Source organism: Ostrinia nubilalis, chromosome 5, assembly GCF_963855985.1.
Source record: "Ostrinia nubilalis chromosome 5, ilOstNubi1.1, whole genome shotgun sequence".
NCBI classification, from domain to species: Eukaryota; Metazoa; Arthropoda; class Insecta; order Lepidoptera; family Crambidae; genus Ostrinia; species Ostrinia nubilalis.
The window spans coordinates 11,855,186-11,877,230 of NC_087092.1; positions in this window are offsets into that span (position 1 = coordinate 11,855,186).

Genomic DNA, 22,045 nt, shown 5'->3' on the forward strand with positions numbered 1-22,045 from the left:
CATAAATCTGTGCTATGTGTGGATATTTATTTCAAATGCATTAGAACTTTGTGCGTTACACTAACACCTAACACCTTTATGTTAGTCACGTTTGTTCGAATAATTATTATGTTTCACATAAGTAGGTAATTAAAACCTTTTTACGAGCCGGCAACGTAATGTTTACTGTGGCTGGCTTATACTATTCCAAATTGTTACTACGTACAAACCTCGTAAACAATAAATATGTATAGCTACTGTATAATGAAAAGTAGTTTATAAAACATTCGTAGAAATAAGTTTTTGTATCTGTAAGTTAATCTATCAGTACTACTAACGCCATCTATGCGCCGCTTTCGATAAGATATTTTAAACTCGAGAATGGTCATGATGATGAAATATTTTTATAGTTTATTTATACCTACTTATACAATGCGCACGATAGATAAAATAAAATTATATAAAATAAAATGCGAATGTTATTCACACTGTAATGAAGTAGGTATCACTTCCTCATTAATTCAACTATAAGATACACAATTAACATTTTGTTTCAGCTTAATAAGTTAGGTAAACGACAGATGGTTTTCCAAGCCACAGGTCAATGTTCGCTAGACAAAAATAATGATGTCATTCGCAAAAACAATTTGTCGTCATGACGTTGCCGGGTTGTAATGACTTGCGTGTATTGTAATTTGTTGTTTATTTTTAGATTATTTCTGGTATAAAATTATAATTGTTGTCAAAAAACTACGAATTAACGCTATTCCGAATGATACGTGCGAACTACGAACCCAAGTTCTATCAAAGTGGTTTGTTGATGTCATGATACTCACGGCCAGTCAAGAACGTTCGTTAACCGCGCGCGTCACATCGCGTGTACCAGTGCCCCCATCTATCGGTCAATGTCGACATGACGTCGTACTCGAGCGAGTTCCACGCGGTTGCGATAGATGGCGCTAGTGGTAGCGACGTGCGTGAAACCGCGTGGCGTGGGTGGAAAACTTGTTTTCAATATCGTGGATCTCGATTTGTTTAGGGACTTGTGAACTTTTTATAAACCATCAAAAGGCATTTAAAAACTTAAACACAGAATAAGTAATAGTACAGGTACAGAAGGATTACTCCGCAAGACGATTTAAATAAATGCGAGTCTTCCTACGACGCGATACAGTGGAATTCAGCTCGCACAGCACTACGTACCTACAATTTTATTCACCTACAAGTTTTGTCTCTTTCTATCGCGTGCCTCTGAACTCTTCTTACGCTGTTAGGGTTGCTGTCTAGTGAAAAAATAATTAATCTACTTATTTGTAATGAGGTACGTATGTAGGTAAGTACGCATTCATTATGGAAAACCTTGGGAGAGGCCTTTGTCCAGCAGTGGACGTCATTTGGCTGAAACGAACGAACGCATTCTGAGCAGTAGTCATGGTAGGTTAGGTTCCTATACTATCCTAAAAATACCTACATGGCCAACATACCTTTCAGCATCTTTGGGAAGCGAAAAAAAGATAAATCCGGTAGATTTCTTTCCGAATTTAAACACCCGAACGCCGCACAATATTTCTTTCTCTTTATGTCCATTTTTAAATAATATTCTCTATATTATCTTCGATCATAGAATTAGGTACTACAACGCACGCCAGCGTCCTGACGGGCGCGCGCGTGACACTCGACTGATATAATACCCGCCGGCGGGGCGCTTCGCTGTAGGTAATTATCGGATGTACCGCGCGGAGTGAGCCAGGCCTGACTTAAATCAAGATCAAGTTTATGAATAACTTTTGGTGAACACACTCGTACGTTTAAAAATACAAATATTTTCCAAGAAAACGATCGTAAAGCCAGGGCCGCGCCGACCGCCGGCAGCGCCTGTGTGCGGAACCTATGAAGCGCCTCTTTTCTAATGAATCGTCATAAAAAAACGAATTTAAATTATTTTTAACGAATATTTTAATTGTTAATTTTGACTAAAATAAATGTTCTTCAGTTTTACAGTAGGTACTTAGATAATATTATCATAAGTGTATTAAAACTGAAAACCACTTAGGAATTAGGATACTAAATAGGTAAATCCCGTTCGTTCTGCTTGCCAATTACTACGAAAAAGAAAACTCGAACTAAATTTTTACATGCTTGTTTCTAATCATAATAATACTAATATGACTATTACGTACCTACCTATGCTATGTAAAAACAGCAAGTCTCACTTTTTTTTTATATTAGTGCTACTGAAATGCACTTGCAACTGGTGCTAACAAGAATACTTTAATCATACTTAAATTATAATACAGGGTGTTTGGCGGAAGATTAGACATACTTCGTGGGTGTATAGGTAAGGTCATTTTAAGAATACAAGTTCGCCCATTTTACCCTAAGTGGGCTATTTTTTTAAATTTATATTTTTGTTTTAATTTAATTTTTTCCGAAATTTGACCTAAAAACTGCTTTTTTTTTCTCGCGTGTTTTCAATCTCTTTTATTATTTCAAATTAATATCGAATATGTCTTAAGTCAAGTAAAATAAATTTCAGATCCAGATAATGATTGGATAGCTAGTTACGAGCCGCCAAAGTTTAACAAAAGTACGAACCATGATAAAAAAAACTACTTGGAATTCTATTTTAAAAAAAATTAAAGATGACAGTGAATTGCCAATAATCTTAAAAACATCTCTAGCTTCTCTTCTTTCCAATGATATTATGTCACATGTAGCCTAATTAGATGTTGAAATTCGTCAAAAATTCAAAGTTTAGGGAAGAAAATGGAACAGTAATACAAAAGTTATCCATGCAAAGTAAATTTAGAATTTTTTTACTGTTTTTTCTTCATAATGTGGTTATTATTTTTAAATTAATTTTGAAATAAAACACATTAAAAGTAATGAAAATGAGTATAGCAGAAAATATAACGATGCTGGAAGAAGCTTTGTATGGATAACTTTTGTATTATTGTTCCATAGTAACGGCAAGTTTATTCTTGTTTAAAATAAATTTGCCGTTCCAAAGTAAAGTTATGCAAATCGCTCTTTTTCGTTAATTTATTTTTGCGAACATAACTATTTACTTATATCAGTAGTTACTTACTTACTTAGTAGCTCACTGGGTAAAATGGGCGAACTTGTATTCTTATAATGACCTTACCTATATACCCACGAAGTTTGTCTAACCTTCCGCCAAACACCCTGTATACTGTTGTTTTGGCTTGGCTATCTCGTTCGTTAAAATCCCCGTGGCGGGGAATCCCCGGGACCCCATCCCGTTTGTGTCGCAACTCGCACGCATCGCATCGGGTTGCGTTCATAAACTCACTCATAGTCATAAAAAAATTGTATTACAAACTCGGCGCCTCTACGGTTCAAAATATGTAACTAGTACTTTATGGTTCAAAAGAACTGCCGCCGTTTTAACGTTGAGCTCGTAAGTAATATATACTTATAATAAATCTGTAGAGAGGTCAATTCTGTACATTAAATATATTTTCAAAATAACTACCAGGGGGTGATTAGTGATCGACACTGATGCCAAAAATGCAATCAGTAAAATTTTTGTCTGTCTGTCTGTATGTTCCTTATAGAAACAAAAACTACTCGACGGATTTTAACGAACTTTGGTACAATTATTCTTCATACTCCTGGGCAGGTTATAGTATACTTAGGAATTCCCACGGAAACGGGAATTAGCGGGAAAATCCTTTTGTATAAAAAATCAAAACCGCTTAACCGCTTTTTGCCAAGCAGGTACCTTAGTAAACTTAAAGCTTAGTTACAACAGGATATTGCAAAATTCCCACGGGAACGGGAGTTAGCGGGAAAAAACATATGTATGAAAAAATCTAAACCGCGTAAGATAGATGAAGGAGGTAAAACGGGATCCACGCGTACGAAGTCGCGGGCGGCCGCTAGTGTAAACTAAACTAAAACCCTAAGCGTAAAATGAAACCATAAACGTGAATCATAATAAACATATAAATATTGAGAGACTTGTTTAATAAGCGTAATATTTGTTTTGTTGCGCTTGCGCATACTGTACCTACTTACTTATCGATATGTACTCCATTTAAAAAAAAAATAGGTGGCAGTAGCGGCGCGGCGCCCCTATTGCCTTGGCGCCTGTGTGCGCCGCACACATCGCACACAGGGGCGGCGCGGCCCTGCGTAAAGCTTTTTTGTTCGAAATATTTTTACGAAACAAAATTCACTTCCTTTAGGTATGTAATACTAAAATACCTATATCTGCTTTATAATCAGGATTTACATAGTGAGTTAACAGCAATGATATTAAAGAACTATAGATATGTTACGTTCATAGAAATTACGATTTGAATCCGTGCCGAGCTATTCCAAATTGCACACATTGACAAATGTAACTGATAAGTGAAACAAAAGATACGAAATAGCACGCAAATGAAAGAGATAGCTATAGTTTTAACGATTCTGCACTAACTAATCTATGTCCGCAGCGCACGCATCCTTATCGCTCTAACGTCAAAACAAGATCGCTTTCTCTTTCTTAACTTGAACATGGCGCATGGCGTCTTGATTGTTTGCATAAATAATTGAAAATATAAATACTAAATAATTTTGCATAATCACATGTGGTAAGAGATCCCTTGTATTTTGTTTACTTTAGAGTCATAATTGGTACACTTTCGAAACACACACGATGGCATTTTTTATTTATTTTGGTAAGAACAGGAACTTACGGTGTGGTACGCACGCGATAGCGCACGACGCAGGCGATACGAAGACTAAACACAAGACGTCCCAATTGGGACGTATTTGAGTATTCACAGCGCGAGCGCTTATAACATATCTGCTTTTGTTTTTATATAATATCATTGGTTAACAGTCAATCTATTAGTTTCAAAATTTTCGTTCGGGAAGAGTCAATCCTAAATAATTTTCACATGTTCATAAAACTGTTTCTACTGTTTTTATCTATGGCAGCTGAAAGAGGTTCCTTTTTGTTACATGAGTACAAAAAGTAGGTAGGTATCTACTAAACTACTAACTTAAAAAATGGCACATCAGAATTGCCGCCAATGCCACAATTTAACGCATCTATTAGTGTAGTTTACAGTAATGTTGTAATGGCCCCGATTCTGCCAAGTGACCGAGGGCGGGGGGAGTGGCGAGGAGTTAGCGCGATTTGAAAATGATCTCATCCAGCCATTACTCATTTGGGCGAGTGTGGTTTTATGGGAAATAATATCCCATTTACATTTTTACACCAGCGCTCTGTAGAGGAAATTAGGCAGTGACTAAGTACTTGGAGAACGGTGTAATAATCAGTTTTTTGTCAAAATTAACGTTAGAGAAGAGTTTGTTTAGCAATGAGAAAATTATATGTTTACTTGCTTGTCAGTCAATTGATGGTAAGCGATCGGCACTGAAAGACACGAAGTTTGGATGCGTGTAGACACTTTTTAGGTTTTCCATAATATGGTACCTTATATTTCCAAGTTTTGATTCTTAGAGCACGTTAAGCACTCTGCGTTAATTAGGTGAGATTTAGATAGACCATAACTTTTTTGACTGTCATACGCACTCGTAACAAGTAAGTAACAACAATTTAAAGCGTAACTAAACAAGAAAACTCACTACCAATTACCTAATTGCGTATCGGTTTCTGTAAAAAGTATTGCTGATGATTAGTCCATTAATTACATTGCAATTAATATACATTTTAAAATCGCGATTTCTACTGTAGTTAAACACTATCTGTCAAGCGTAGCGTGTCATGAAGTTGTTTAGGCGCGACATTAGCGATGAGACACATCCTAAATTGCTTATTTATCCTCTTAAAGTGCCTAAAGCTGCGATTATACGAGTCAGTTTCAGTGACAATTGCTCGGCAACATGTAAGGCTCGGTTGCACCATCTTACTTTAAATTTAACAAACGTCAAAAATCTGTCAATCTCGTATGGAGTTTGACAAAAACACCGGTTATCGATAAAATCACGAATAAAGTTAGCTGGTAACCACCTAAGTTTGACCGTAATTATGACGATAACGATTATGAAAAAAGTTGCAGGAAGCTGCTAGCATTTAGCAGGACGCTTGCTTATGTTCAGCAAAGGACGTTCCGTGGTTGAAATGCTGATGATGATAGAAAAATTTCATAAATTTCCTTTCTTCCTCGTTCATTTGTTTGTCTTATAGCATGCTTGGGGATGTCATGTTTTTTAAATTGCTCCAAAATTTCTGTAAATTGTTCGATATTTTTCACCATTAAAATAGCCCATGTAAGCACACCCTTACTGCTTAAGTGCAGATTTGCGTGACGATGGTATTGGTCGTCAAAATGCAAGTAAAGGTCAGCGCACAATGGAGGGCGAGTCGCTATTGTGACCGCGCCTTGGATGCGGCGGACCGATCGATGCAATTAGTTACCATTTTAATAACATAGTTGTAAGGAACGAAAATGTAGAGTCAAGACATTATACTGGTTGGAATATTTTCCCCATGCTGTCTTTCGTTTCAGTCAAATGTTGTCACATTCGTTGTATTAATGAGAGTTATTTTATTGCGAGTTTACATTAAACGTCATTGCTAGCGTGTGCGTCAAAAATCTATGAAGATTTTAGTTCTTGAAAGTATCCTCTAGGGTCACTGTACAATTGTCATAAATTAATTTCATGTTACTTTTTACACAGTGGCTAGCGATTACATTTAATGTAAACTCACACTAAGCAATTAATGTGCTAGTGACTCGTCATCATCATCAGGTCTTTTAGTCGCCACTGCAGGAGCACGATTCTCTCCAATTTACCAGAGGCAAAATTAAATGGAAAATTTGGCCTGCAATCTCTACGCGCTCTAACCAGATGGGATGGGTTGGGGAGGCGCTGATGACTGTATTTTATTCATTAATTATAATTTTATTGCATTTTTAATGTCTGTTTCTTTCAGTTTAATTAGAGAAAGAACCGACGAAAATATTTCGTTTGCAAAGAAAATGTGATTTTGCTAACTTTGTAAGTATCAATATCATTAAAAGTTGAATACTTTGTACATACTTATAGAAGAGTTTTTATTAAGCGAAGTTTTTCAAGAGTTAAATATTTAAGCTTACTTACCAGGCACTGGCAAAGTTTAGATAAGTATGTTTAAAAAATATAAGAATTCATATTATTATCTGCTCCGGATAACTTTATTTTGTTTGTTAAAACAAACTCAATTGTATAGCCTTTTTTCATACTTTGTAGGTTTTACTTCAAGATAATTCATATTATTTTATGCTTTCGATTGTATGTACTCTCAATAAGTAATAACCATGTAATAAAAATATTAAGAGTCCAGACTATGTAACAAAATATGCTATAAAACATAGTTTATTAATGATTGCTATGACGCATTCTCACACAAACTATGAAGGTACAAATACTTCAAAAACAATAAAACATCTTTAATAACTAAAAGCAAACTGTTTATTAGTTTACTGAACTTTATATGCAAATTAACAACGATTACTCAACTTGCGTAAATAAAATTAAATAACTAATAAATTACACACTGCACAAAACAATAAACAGGGTATAAAATTGCATTGGAAAGTAATAAGGCAGATGCCTACTTTAAATAAGGGGGCGCGCCGCGGCTAACCGCGACACTTTCTATGCGATTTCACTGCGCCTGCGCTTGTGGCTTGGGTGGAACAATTTTTACTATAGCAACCCCCAATAAGACTTTATAGGCGATGTTTGCGTGCCCTTTACAGGTTTTTCCGCGTTTGCAAGTTACTGTTTTCTTTATTTTGACGTTAAGATTCCTTTAAGTAACTTTTTAGTAGCGAGGCTTAGGTGGAACAATTTTTACTATATCGCCTTTAAACACTCCAATAAGTGTTTAAAGGCGATATTTGCGTGACGTTTAAACGTTTTTCTGCGTTTGAAACTTGGGGGTTTCTTACAGCTTGACAATGACATTAAGGCCCAGAACAGACGGTGAAACGCAAACTGCAACGAAACAGCAAATGCTAGTTACTTTTGAGTTGCATCTAAGTTTCTGCCATAGCGTCCGTTGAGAGACCACACAATATGACGCGACCAGTTTGAAACTTTCAGTTCCTGTTTCATTCATCAGAAAGTTGCAGTTTCGTTGCAGTTGCGTTTCACCGTCTGTTTTGGGCCTAAGATGTTTTAGTAGCTGATACGTTTTACTTCGTGTACGAGCACGATCGTACATCCTGCTGCACCGTCAGCATCGACCGCCGGGCGACCCATGAACCTTCAGCGTGCACCGTCGGCACTCTACACCGACGGCACACTAACAAATACCTTTAAATGTGTACATACAATAAACCATATATAAATAGCTTATCATAATACAAATAAAACAGATATCAACCGTCCGTCGTTGTGTCTCATTTCCCCCCGCTGCGGCCAAGACACCCTTAGCCGTCGCTATGATCAGTCCGGTGAGTCTGCCGGGCTGGCAGCGGGTCCCCGCCGCCTACCTGGCGTCCTAACGCTGCTGCCCTGGGCGACCTGGGAGCAGCTTCCTTCCTATCAAACCCTTATTATGTCTAAGTATCTATTGTTAGGCAGGGCTAGGGCTCTAGGGACTTAGTGTCTTAGGGAATAGGGACTCTAGGCTCACTAGGGAGTTAGTTCCCTTCCTGACATCATATCCCGGGCACGGGAGCGGTGCCTTACAACCACTGCCTCCCGCCCGTACACTTCGAATTCTTCTAATACGGTTAATCATTATAAACATTTAGGTACTAGATTAGTTAGAAACCGAAATGAGATGCAAAAATTTTCGTATAATATTAAGTCAGTAGTTATATCCAGCATAAGCCATAAAAAAAACATGTGAACATTCAACAAAATTGCTGAAAATGATGAATGTTAAAATGTTTTTGTTGATTGTGTGTTGTATGTAGTAAATATTTTCTATCTGCATGTGAAACAAGTAACTAGAATCTGTGTAAATAACAAAATAATAAAAAAGAAAATACCTCACATGATTGTGGTACTTCGAATCGTCAATGCTTACCTGAAACAGAGAGAAAATAAAAATTAAGTAACTCATACACACATACTCATCATAAAATGTTCACAAAACGCCAATGTTCAAAACAGTGTAATACAAGTTAGATACTCCTTGTATGATATGTAAACTTTGTAAACTCGACGGGGCATCAAATAAAGCAGCAGCACTGCAAAAATGTCTCTTATTTCGTGCAGCATAAGAGTGGTTTCAGTTGATACGAACGCTTGATGTGCCGATGTGTGTACATGTGTTTGGCAAATATTGGCCGAATCAATACGTAATGAGTAAGATTAATTAACATATTTGCATGAGCCCCACGCGTTTAGTAAGCGGTCATTGACACCTTGTTTATAATCAGAGAAAAGATTTACGTAGGTAAAAAGATATGTATTTCAAAGTCAAAACATATTTTTTTATGCAAATACCGATCGGTAGTTCTATAAAAGAATTTTAAAAAAAATTAAAGAATGTAGAAACGTAAAATGCGCTTTTTTCTCATCGGTGAGGTCATCGGAATACTGAAAAACTGTATGGTTTCTGGTTTAATTATGTAAACACGAAGGATAGTATAGAATAGGGTAGACCGGGGACAATAGTACCATTTTTTGGAAATTGTTCAATATTGAGAAATCTAATGAAATATAACTTATTCTGTTAGGATGCTGTAAAAGCTAGACTCTTAAGCTACAAATTTAAGCATGCAGAGTTGAACTATTCTTTCGAATACTTAATGAAAAACGAATTTGAACTGTACGATGTCTCATGTTACAATTGACCCCTACAACGGGTCAATTGTACCAATAATATATGAGGCAATAAAAGTAGTTATGTTTATCTAATCATCACCTTTATTGGTATTCTGTACTCTTAATCTCCTACAATCATCAGTCTTTATTAATTGAGATCGAAAATATTTAGGAACAAGTATGAAAAATCAACACTTAAGTTTAAAAACAAAACAATAACTTTTCTTCCATAAAAACGAAAAAACTAACTGTTTCTACATAATATGCCATCTATTTGGCTCGGATACTGCTTCTGAAACAACAATAAACATAATAACAATTGGTTACGCAGATGTACGCAGTTTTATTTTTATTTTTAATTCCCAAATAGTTTTGTCTGCAGGTAGAAAACTGTTTGGTTTCCACATCTCTGTGGTCATTCTTGGCGTTTCTGAACGTCAAGCTTTGACACACTTCACCGTAAAAACTTTATCGCAACGCACATATTCGCAGTCTCGCGAGTGAAAAAACCGCACTTTTATCTCCCGCAAATAGCATCATAACGCACAACGCATTCGCATCAAACCACCCACGCAGTCAAAGCCCAAATTGCTCGTGACCTGAACCCCCTGCAGGGGAAGTGAAGCCGATCCATCTTCATCCCGGAGTGTCCCGGTGCCCAGCAGTGGTCGAGCTGACGGAAGGGGACCCGAGATTGGCTCAGAGGTTAGTGGGACCAACTATTTCTCCTCTGCAGGCAAAATTATTTGGGAAACGTAATTTGGACTTCCGATTAAGATCCCGCCTGGTGTGGCTATTTACACGCCACACCATAGTTTTGTGGTCCTTCAGCTTGGATATTGCATCAGCAATTTTCGCAGCATAATTTTCATGAAATTCACATAATTTGGTGAACTTTTAGAAAATTCCAAATTTTGACATCTGTCTGACATTTTTGGAAAATTTTCAAATTACGATTTATAAAATGTTATTTTATCGCAAATAATTTTCGGGATCATTGCATTATTGTTACGCATTATAATTTCAATAGGTACGGTTAAGGAACCTGAGGTTATTCTGGGTACAATTTTGGACCGAACGTTCGCAATTTCGCACATTTACAATTTCGCATATTCGTAAATAATTTTAATATTTTTATTTTTTGTTACGCACTTTTATAATTTCATAAATACGCAAAATGGAGGATTTTCAACGTAAATTGAAGATTCTTCACGCGAAAAAAGACGCGATATTTCAGAAAGTGAATAGCATTTACGAGCTTTCTTTAAAAGTGACATCATTTGTGGATACTCGGTCAAACGAACACTTCATGATCGAGTCGGAATCTATTGACGCATTACATTCCAAATTTGAGGCTATTGTGGACAGCATAAACGAATTTAGCTTGTTAGAAAACGCATCGGCTGTGCCTGACTATAGCCCAATGATAGCTTTTGAGGATTTATACACTCGCATCAAAAGAATGAGGAACAAGATGAGTGCCTCTTCAGCCGCGCCATCGAGGCCGGTTGAAACGCATATGCATATCAAATTACCACCGATTGACATTCCGTCATTTGATGGTAGCATGGAAAAATGGCCGGTTTTCTATGAATCCTTCAAGGCCAATATACATCATAATCCCCAGCTGACTGACTCGCAGCGTGTGCAGTATCTGGTAGGGAAACTTACGCATAATGCCCTCAAAATTACTGCTGGCATAATTCCGACTGCTGATACCTATCGCGTACTTTGGGACAGTCTGGAAAAGAAATATCAGGACAAGCGTCGATTAGGCATCCATTACTTAAGCAACATCTTGGATTCCAAAACTTGCACAACATCTGCGGGAAGTTTGGATAATTTCATACAATGGTATGCCTCTTCGGTTGCAGCTCTAAAACAATTAGGTATAGAGGATTTGACTGATTTTATATTACTCCATTGTGCCCTACGCAAGGTTGATGGGCAAACAGCTCACGCCTTTGAATTTTCAGTAAGAGATAAGGAGTTGCCCACCTCAGATGATTTTATAAAGTTCATGCAAGATCAAACTAAGATTATGACGCTTTCTAATAACTTCAATAGTTCGAATTCGCAGTCGAACGCACGCAGCTCGAACAAACCAGCTGAGACTTCTTATAAATCTTTTATGTCAAACGCAAATAATAGTAACAGCTCTTGTTTATATTGTAACGATGGCAACCATAAAATTTACAACTGCAATCAATTCAAAGGTTTAAGTTCTCCGCAAGCGAAGTTTGATTTTATTAAATCCAAAAATAGTTGTGTCAACTGTCTTAGCGCATTGCATACGTTAACTAATTGCAAATCCACGTCAGTTTGCAAGCAGTGCGGTGAGAAGCATAACACACTTTTGCATTTCGAGATTAGGAATGATGATGTTCGCAAAAATACACATACGCATGCTGTGCACATGAGCACGTCCGCACCGGTTCATTCCGCCGCAATGGGCTCGAACCCGGAATTGAGCGCAGTGAGTCGCGAACCCGTGCAGCTTACCCATACTGCGGGGAGCGCAGCTTCGAATGAGAAGCCACCGCAAGGCGGTTCTTCGCTGTCTTTTGGCGTTAAATTAAAGCCTAATTCTACAATTTTACTTTCAACCGCGCAAGTATATGCCATGCAGCCTAATGCTAACAATTATAAACGCATTATCCGATGTTTGATAGATAATGGCTCTCAGAATAATTTAATTACAATCGATTGTTGCAAATCTCTGAATTTAGTTGTCATTCCACTTACGAATTCATACGTAAAGGGTGTTGGTTCATCATCGAGACCAATAAGTGGATACGTGGACATGGTGATTCAGTCGCGTATTGATTTCAACAATAAATACCGAATACAGGCATTAGTGGTAGATTCTATAACTGATCAACTGCCTTCGCACTTTATTGAGAATTGTAACATGGAGTATTTGAATGATTTGCCGTTAGCGGATCTTACCTGGAATGTGCCTGGTAATATAGACCTAGTTCTAGGAGCGCAACTATTTCCGTATATTTATCTGGGAAATCGAGTAGATTCTGGCTCACAAGCTCCGCCAGCTTTATCTACTGCTTTTGGTTACGTGCTCATGGGAGGTAGTCAAGGTGTTAATAATATGGCAACTTCATTCTCAGCATTGGCGCTAGATGAAATGGTACATAAGTTTTGGCAATTAGAGGAGTTACCGGTCAAAGGTTATTTGAGCCAGGAAGATACGATCTGCGAGAATTTATTCGCATCGTCTGTCTCGCGAGATGACACAGGTAGATATTGCGTATCTTTACCTTTCTCCAAAGATCCTAGTAACTTAGGCAATTCTCGCACTCCCGCCCAGCGACGATTTATGGCCCTGGAAAGGAAGTTTATACAGGATCCTTCGTTGCAAGAGCAATATAATAAGGTCATTCAAGATTATATTGATAACGATTACCTGTCTGAGGTTACTTCGGATAACGCTGATGAGGGATATTATATTCCACACCACGCCGTCGTGAGACCTGACAAACCCATGCCGCGCATAGTATTAGATGCGAGCGCGAAGACGCACACTGGTGTGTCCTTGAATGACGTTCTTCACGTCGGTCCTAATTTACAGGCCGATCTGTTTCTTTTATTACTTGATTTTAGACTTTTTCCAATAGCCATTACGGCTGATATTAAACAAATGTATTTGCAGATTGGTGTTATTGATGACCATCGTAAATATTCAAAGATATTGTATCGCTTTCATGGCAATGAGCCTATCCGCACATTTCAATTCAACCGCGTCCCATTTGGGCTTAAATCAAGTCCGTTCCTAGCTATGCGCACTGTGCGACAGCTAGCGTCTGACTTGAGCGCAGAATATCCTGTCGCAGCTAGTATTGCTGAGACTAAGTTTTATATGGACGATCTCGTTCATTCTGTTCCTGATGAGAAGACTGCCGCTTGTTTGGCGCAAGAATTGATCTCGCTATTCAAGTCCGGTGCATTTGACTTAGTCAAATGGTGTAGCAACTCTCGTACTTTATTGGAGAATCTCCCTGAGTCACACCGGAGTCCTATAAACTTTTCAGAAGGAAACAATGTCTCCTCTAAGATCCTTGGTCTTTCATGGGACCCTGTAAATGATTCCTTCCATTTTAAAGCATCTCAGATGATTGAGAAATGCACAAAACGGAATATTCTTTCGGTTGTGGCCCGCCTGTTCGATGTGCTCGGTTTGATAGCTCCGGTTATATTAAACGCCAAGTTACTTATTAAAGAGCTTTGGCTTAGTAACGCAGGCTGGGACGATACACCTTCCGAAACAATAGTACAACGTTTTTCTGCATTAATCCAAGAGCTACCCTGGGTTTCCACTGTGAAAATTCCACGTCATATTGGGGTTTCTGATAGTTCTGTTATGAATATCGTTGCCTTCTGCGACGCAAGTATGAACGGTTACGGTTGTGTTGTTTACTTGCAGACGATAGATCAGACAAATATAACGGTCAGATTATTATGTGCCAAATCAAAGGTCTCGCCTACAAAAATTCAAACGCTCGCGCGTCTCGAGTTGTGCGCAGCGCTTTTGATGTCCAAGTTAGTAAAACTTGTGGCGGATACTTACCGCAAACGCATTCCTATCGCAAATATATACGCATTTTCTGATTCTACGATCGCATTGTCGTGGATACGCTCGTCACCGCATCGATGGTCGGTGTTCGTGAGCAATAGAGTCGCGCAAATACAGGAGAATATATCTCCAGATAATTTTCATCATGTCAGAGGAGACGAGAATCCGAGTGACTGTCTCTCTAGAGGCTTATTGCCTTATCACCTTGTTAATAATGATTTATGGTGGCAAGGACCCACATGGATGCAATCGCTACCATCGGAGTGGCCTCTCGCATCTTTTTCTCCTACTGAATGTATTGATTTACCTGAACATAAGGCTAGCGCATTTAATTAACATTTAACATTTCTGAGGTGTACCCTGGTACAGATGGTGTCACTCGCGTAGCGATGGTTAGGACCAAATATGGTAACTTTAAACGTCCTGTCGTGAAGTTGTACCCAGTACCTACGCAATAATATATTTTACTTTAACGCATTTAATTGTTTATTGTTAAGTTATTAGACTCGAGGTCTGAGTTCTTTTGATTTTTTTTTCTTTGAATTTACACCGTTGCATTGCAAGGATTGCAACGGAATACGTTCACATTTATTAAGTTTTTTTGAAAGTCCTGCGAACTTCCAAGGCGGGGAGTATGGTTACGCAGATGTACGCAGTTTTATTTTTATTTTTAATTCCCAAATAGTTTTGTCTGCAGGTAGAAAACTGTTTGGTTTCCACATCTCTGTGGTCATTCTTGGCGTTTCTGAACGTCAAGCTTTGACACACTTCACCGTAAAAACTTTATCGCAACGCACATATTCGCAGTCTCGCGAGTGAAAAAACCGCACTTTTATCTCCCGCAAATAGCATCATAACGCACAACGCATTCGCATCAAACCACCCACGCAGTCAAAGCCCAAATTGCTCGTGACCTGAACCCCCTGCAGGGGAAGTGAAGCCGATCCATCTTCATCCCGGAGTGTCCCGGTGCCCAGCAGTGGTCGAGCTGACGGAAGGGGACCCGAGATTGGCTCAGAGGTTAGTGGGACCAACTATTTCTCCTCTGCAGGCAAAATTATTTGGGAAACGTAATTTGGACTTCCGATTAAGATCCCGCCTGGTGTGGCTATTTACACGCCACACCAACAATGATAGAAATATCAAAACTGAAAAATCTATTTTTGTATGAGGGTACAATTGACCCCTGGTACAACTGACCCTGATTATTTATACCTACTACTGCTTCGACCTTTTAAGATTTTTTCATAAGCCTGTTCATAAAGGAATAGATCCGTTGATCCGCGATCCGTACTATAACTCTACGCCGAGGCATCTAAAACAAAACGTTCAAATAGTTAGTTACTTACTGAATTAAGCTAAAATGTACATATTCAAAAGGGTTTTAGAAACTTATATTAAAATATTTTAAGTAGGCATTTAGGTACTTATATCACCTTTTTATCGACATCTACCTACTTATTTAATAAAACACATAAAGTATGTATCTAATTAATGCTTAATGCATGCAACTATGAATGAGCCTAGACTATTATATCAGTAGGTAGGTATGCCTATAATTGTAAAAATAATAACCACGTGAATGTTTTATAATAACCTATTTTATTATAAGTATATTTATAAGTACTTTAAAACCAATTTAAAATATTATGTAGTAAGTATAAAATAAGGTTCCGGGGGTTAATTGTACCACGGGGTTGATTGTACCGCTACAATTGACCCCATGGAGACTGGTACAATTGTTCCAAGTAGGTAGTCAAGAGATCTTTACCTAAAATTCAGTCATTTTCATAGTGAATGCCAATAATTCGCTGTCGATACAAAGTTTAGAGCCTGAATAAACTATTGACAACAATACCTTGGTAACTAATAGCATATTAGGCAACTTATGGGCTCATATATCTGACGTTAAAACTTACTGCGACTGGGCAAAAAACAAAAATCCTTCCTGTGCATCTTCGTTTCTCAGCGCAAGCGCCGCCGACTGGTGAGCGGATGGAAACACAAAAAGCCCATATTCTGACGCTATGCACACAACCTAACGTCGCTTGTATGAAGAAATATCGCCGATGGTACTATTGACCCGTGGTACTATTGTACCCGGTCTACCCTACTCATAGAATTCAACTTAGAATGTACGAATCACAATTCGCTTATACGTTTTTTTCATAGTTCTTTTAAAAGAACAATAAACAATGAAGCCGCTTTGAAATTAAAAGTACTTATTTACTGATCTTGCCTCAAGCAAGGTTTATAATTATTTTCAAAAATTGGTTTTCAGGTGGGATATCGAATTTTAATCACAATTTCAATTGTGATGAAAAGAAAGAATATTGAATATCAAATTAAGCATTTTTAAACTTGAGATACCTAATATTATTATTATTGTATTGAATAAAGATATTTGAATTAGAATTATCATGTTAAAAGCAAAATTTCTAACAATCGCTGAAACTTTCCTGTTAACAAACTTCATATTTGTCTCGCTCTACTGAATTTCATCAACTATGATCCCGTTATGTAAGTCCCAAGAGGCGTTTTTAATACGAGTAGAATAAGACATCCTATCATCTATTATCTCTTCAATAGTTTTCGAGTAATTCAAATAAGACCTTGAAACATTTTTTCTGGTATGAATTTCAAGTTACTTATTGTTGTAGGTATGTACTTATGTAGCCTCTGCCACAGCTACTTCGCTAAGAGAGGTGCCACACGGTGCGGTGCGGCGCCGCACCGCAAACATTTTGCCGCATCACTGTACACATGGTGGTATGCGGCACCGCAACGGCACCGTCTCGCTCAATCGAAGTGCGGTGTGCCTGCGGTGCGGCGCCGTAACGCACCGTCTGGCATATCATTGATTTTTATATGCAGGAAGCCGCAGCGGCACCGCTCCGGCGCCGCGACCGCACCGCACCGCACCGTGTGGCTTCTCCCTAAGCGCTATATTTCAGACGATATACAATATAGTATTGTAGAGCAGAACAATAGCGCTCTCCACGGATCAGTAAGCTGCAGTCTGACGGCTCCCAAATTCAACAGGATTGATTCTCTACTGTCTACAGGGCTGTCTATTTATTAGTTGTCTATTGTTGTTAATACAGGGCTATTTCAATTGTTTTTGATGTTATGTACTATAATATTTTTTTTATGAATAAAATATTGCTTGTACTATTATATCAATAATTTGGCTGTTGTGTGGTGAGAGTGACTAAGTGACGGATGGGCATACTTATTGACATGCTACGAACGATAATAAATAAGAAAAGTCCATAAATTAAGGCTACAATAGCCCAACAGTGTCGGACTTTCTAGATCCGAAAAACGCAGGTTTGAACCCCATCAGCCATTATGTAATGTTTACGTTGTAAGCGAACTATGATGTACTAAACCATACACGTTTTGCGGACCAAATACCTACTTCTAATTGTATTTAATAGGTACCTACTAAAAATTCTCAGCTGACTTATTTCAATAGAAGTTTTCAACTTAAACGTGTACCGATGCATATTTGAGTCCATTTCCCACAATGCACACAGCGTGTTCAAGTATAAAGATATAAGTCGTATATTTTATAGTTCCAACCCTGTGTTGAGCACAGAATAGAACAGTACAGGTCCCAAGCGAGCACTCGCTGTACCGAACAAAGGATCCGGTATATACCTTGGAAGGACTTTAAAAATGGCTTCCAAGTCCTGAGAATTTGCTGGCGACAGATAAAGTCCATACTATATTCGGAGTCTGCGATCCTTTTGCTTTTGTACTGCTATGTATATTATGCTGAGCTTTCACTTTGTGTATTTTATTAAATTCAAGACCAATACAAAATATGGTCGGAGTTGGGCATGACCACAAAAGTAAGTGGATGTTTATTACTCCATTTTGTAGTAATTTCTATTCTATTTTGCTAGCTTTAGCGTGTGCTATTGCAAATATTTCATTTCAAGGCAATGTACATTGTTATTACTTTATTCTTATCCCAAAATTATACTCGTAAAACGCCTTAATAATAAAATTTAAAACTAATTTAAAGTTTACAACAATTGTTTCAGCTCATATCCAATCTATTAAAAGTCTAAACTCTAAAGCGAGATCCGCATTAGTTTATATTGAATCTACGGAGAAATTCTCAGGAGTCAGAGACGGAATGGAAATTAAGTTGCAAACTTGTTCCAGTTAGATAAAGTAATTGAGCTAATTGAAGAAGTCTTAAATGTTAACTTGGCATTTCTGGGAAGCACATACGACGGTAGACCTGTGGCATGATTAGGTACGAGTTGCCTTTCCGTATCAATATTTTAAATGTCGTTACCTTTTCACGCATAAACCACTGAAATAAAAATTTGGTAAAGAGATGTCTACAGGGTTAAACGGGACAGGTTTTGATCTCCTTTAAAACTCGCGATAAAATCTACGCACGCGCGATAAATTTTTTATACATAATAATATAATAGAACAAAATGGTGAAACCATGAGCAAAAGCTAGTCGAGTTATAAGAATCTGTAGGAATGTTGTTTTTTTTTTGTGAATTAATGGGTATGACATGACGAGTAACTGTCGGTTTTTATCTGTTTGTTACGTTTAAAATAAGTAAATATCCTCTTTGTCTCAAGGAAGCTGCAACAGGAGATAAAAGGGGGACGCCTTATTATTATCCTTGTTTATTTTTAGTGGGAATAAGGAAGTTGTCAACAAAAATTGTATTAAATAAAATGCGAATAAATAGATTTTCTGACTGTGTGTGACTGTTTTTGATCGCAGGAAAACACGTGTATAAAAAACATAACCCTCCTTCTGGTGCAGTCGAGTGAATAAATACTTAGTATGTAAACACGAGGCTAGTTCATAATATAAGCATGAAATCTAAAGTTTACATTTTTTGGATAAAAAAGATTGTTTATCTTGTTTTTCCCCAAACTTGATAAAATATGGATTTTGTAGTTAAAATTACTGAAGTAGTAGTTACTGTCTAAAGCGGTTTACAGCTAATCTGTGTAATAAAAGATCAAGGGATAAAATGAATAAGAATAAAAGACAGAACCTCTACTTATAGAAACATTTCCAATTTTATGGTTTTAAATTACCTAATGAAAGATGGATGAAGTTAATTTTACGGCGATCGTAAAGTAATTAAGAGGTAATTACTTGGCTGTTACTAATTCGATAAGTTGTTTAAAGTTTAACATAAAGGTATACGATTAAGTAAAAAATGTGTCTTTCGTTTAATCCTTGTTTGATCGTTTTATGATTAAAAAACTGGTGGTGCAATGATTTCGGAGGCAGCAGGTATTTAATAACTATAAACCGCTGATTTTATGATTGTTTAATTACTTTTAATGCTCAGCACCCCTAATAAAACCGGCCAACTGCGTGTCGGACTCACGCACAAAGGGTTCCGTACCATTGATTTATGAAATTATTTTTTTTTTTTATTTAAGTTATTAGTATGAAAGATTACGCGGTAATAAGCGGTTTACGATTTACGAGGTATTAAAAAAAAACTACTTACTAGATCTCGTTCAAAACAATTTTCGTTGGTAGTTTTTATAGTAATGTACATCATATGTTTTTTTGTAGATTTTTCATTATCTTATTTTAGAAGTTAGGGGGGGGGGGGACCAATTTTTTTCCACTTTGGAAGCGTCTGTCACGCAAACTATTCGGTTTAGAAAAAAAGTATTTTAGAAACCTTAATATCGTTTTTGAAGACCTATCCATAGATACCCCACACGTATGTGTTTGATGAAAAAAAAATTTTTGAGTTTCAGTTAGTATGGGGAGCCCCCAATATTAAGGTATTATTATTTTTTTATTTTTGCATCAAAATCTTAATGCGGTTCACAGAATACATCTACTTACCAAGTTTCAACAGTATAGCTCTTATAGTTTCGGAAAAAAATGACTGTGACATACGGACGGACAGACGGACGGACGGACGGACGGACGGACAGACAGACAGACAGACATGACGAATCTATAAGGGTTCCGGTTTTTGCCATTTGGCTACGGAACCCTAAAAATGGTATTTTTGGATTATTCATAAAATTACTTATTGTCTTGCTAAGTTTTATAATTATAGAGAGCTGTTTATACAATTGACTTTCTCCTTTTAAACTCTATTTATTAACTTTGCATCTTACAGGGCTGATTATAATTCAAAAAATAAAGGTAAAAATGGTACCTATCAATTTAAATTTGATCGCAAAAAGCCAAATGAATGGACCAAAAAGTTTATTACGATTAAAGACCCGCATGACATCGTTTGACACGTTTTGTTTTCCTTTCGCGCTTTGAATTAGAGCTCTATCTATCGCAAGCGGTAATGATCATCTTTATGGGCAATTAAACTGGAAAAGGGAACGTTAACCTACATGTAGATTGGGTTCATGCGATAAAGGCGCAGTCGACTCATCAGCCTACATTATGGTTGAAAAATATCACCTCAAGTTAACAAGATGACTCAAGTTAACAATATTCCTGGTGAGTGTAAATGCGGTACACTCGTATTCACAAACGAAGCGGCAAATCATTGAAACAGCATTGGATAGAGCTCTGTGATTGGTTCGTGTGTCACTCTGTGCGTCCACGCGCACTATGAGATCTCAAAGTAATGTTTGTGAATACGGGCGTTAGTCACTAGTGATATTAGCGCCAAGTGGACAGGGCAAATACGATACCCCTCATTCCAAGGCATGCGTTAATATCCCTGAACTTTAAAAGACTAAAACTACGAGGACAAAGTCGCAAGCAGAAGATGTAGATCATAATTATTGACCCTGATACGATCTTGCTACAGCCATTTGCATTTTAAATATCATCTTGTAGAATACATACACATTTTAATTTGAGTGACATTTTCATAAGTCATTAGCAATTTAGCATGCTGCTTCAAGGTATATTATTTTTAGAATGTGATACATAATAAAGCATATGAAGATTAATTCACTAATTTCAAATTGAGTGTACGACGTTTAAGTACAAAAAGTCGTCAATCAGACTATACTTAAGTTAATTAAGATGTTAGATTCAATTGAAATTGAGGAATGGTGACGGATTGTAAAACTTGTCACCAAAATAGGTGTGACGACCACGACCACTCTGCCAAGAGTGTAGCGACGAAGAAGATGCTAAATGTGCCGTTGTACATACTTCAAAATCTCAGCGTTTGATCCTGACTCAGATAGCAGCTGCAAGAATACTAAGGCACCATCCGTAATAAATCTGTCAAACTCCATACAAAAGGCACCGGTTATCGTTATAGCTACGGTTAAAGTTTGGTGGTGTAATCTAGCCTAACTGTTATATCAACGTTTGATCCTGACTCTGATAGCTGGCAAGAATACTAACTGTTTAGTTTGTCCGAGTCAGTGATGTCCGAATAGTCGATAAATAAATATTATTTCACGGGGTACGTCACTGCATCTAGAGCGTTCGAGTATCGCCGATGCAGCCGCCCTTGAATACGGATGAGCAGTGCGGCGAATGAATTTCGATTGATCGATAAGGTTTTTGTTTATCGATTTGGTTTGAAATTGTGTCGTCGACCTTTATTGACGATAAATAAAAGAAAACTAGGTCAAGAGGAGCGTGCAGGGAACAGATAAAGGTCGGCCTGGTAAATGTTTTATTGAGTTAAATCTGTTGTGACAAATTTTTGAGTACATACTTAATTTTGATTGTTTTGAAATAATACAAAAGTAGCTTTTATTAAAGCATGTTAAGGAAGACCA